The sequence below is a fragment of the Pteropus vampyrus genome, unplaced genomic scaffold (genome assembly GCF_000151845.1).
Source record: "Pteropus vampyrus isolate Shadow unplaced genomic scaffold, Pvam_2.0 Scaffold18, whole genome shotgun sequence".
Taxonomy (NCBI): domain Eukaryota; kingdom Metazoa; phylum Chordata; class Mammalia; order Chiroptera; family Pteropodidae; genus Pteropus; species Pteropus vampyrus.
Window position 1 is genome coordinate 4462499 of NW_011888799.1, and position 963 is coordinate 4463461.

Genomic DNA, 963 nt, shown 5'->3' on the forward strand with positions numbered 1-963 from the left:
CTTTTAATTTTGGATAATTGAGGGTTGTATCTTACGGTAATCTAACATAAGTAAAACAGATAAATCAGTTTGAGGGAAAAGTCCATTTCTAAGTCGAATTATTCTTAATAAAATACTATTAGATATGTTCCTCGTTATAAGCCTCCAGTAATGTACATAACTGTACTATCCGGACCCATTAACATGCTTCCCTGTATTCAAGTTGCTCATGTTCCTAAAGGAAAAGGTTAAAATGTGCCAAGTTAAAAAAAGATGGCATGAAAGAGTTGTAATCTAAAAGCACAAAAGATCTGCTTAATAAAAATACTCTCCCAAAATGGGCATCTGTTAAAGAAAATTTGCCTATTTCTTTTTCAAACTTAAAAAGAAAAAATGACAGAATAAGATTTAATAATATATTCAACTTGAGAACAGAGTTAAAGCAGATCTCTTCCAGGGCTTTCTCTGTGAACCACACGAAAACTTGAATGAAACAAATCCAATCCTGGCTAAACCAGGAATCACAGCAGATTATGGAAGAGAAATTCAGGGACTTAAGAAGGGCACACGGAAACCCTAGTTTGAAAAGAAAACTCTTCATTGTTTGGGCCAGCAGGGCTCTCAGTAACATGCTTTCCGTTTTCTCACCAAGGTCTGCCTGCTGCTACCGAGACAGCAGTGACATGTATGGCCATCTGGGACATGCCTGACTTCCTAATACCACTTGGAGCTGGACAACATTCGACACCAACCAATCCCACTGAAAAAAGGCCCTCTGAGGACTCAAAATACACTTCTTATGCTATAAATCATTTTAGCTGTGCCTCTCTCTCTAAAGCTGTCCTTGGGAAAGAGGGGAGTTGCAAGAAGACACAGTAATCATCATGGATGCAAAGCATCTGTGGGGCTGAGGGTCCTATTCCCCCAAATGGGCCACTTAAGGCAAAGAGCCTCAGACCCAAGATCTGCCCAAATCTTTGAAAT

The 963-nt window shown here is 39.3% G+C and overlaps 1 protein-coding gene across 1 annotated transcript in view; it reads left to right on the forward strand.

The window, feature by feature from the left end:
* The window catches only part of APOBEC2 (apolipoprotein B mRNA editing enzyme catalytic subunit 2), a 25683-nt gene extending 24720 nt beyond the window's left edge, over nucleotides 1-963 (forward strand). The window contains exon 4 of the mRNA XM_011354575.2: nucleotides 632-963. The gene's annotated coding sequence lies outside the window, so the exon portion shown is untranslated. The remainder of the gene's footprint in view (nucleotides 1-631) is intronic.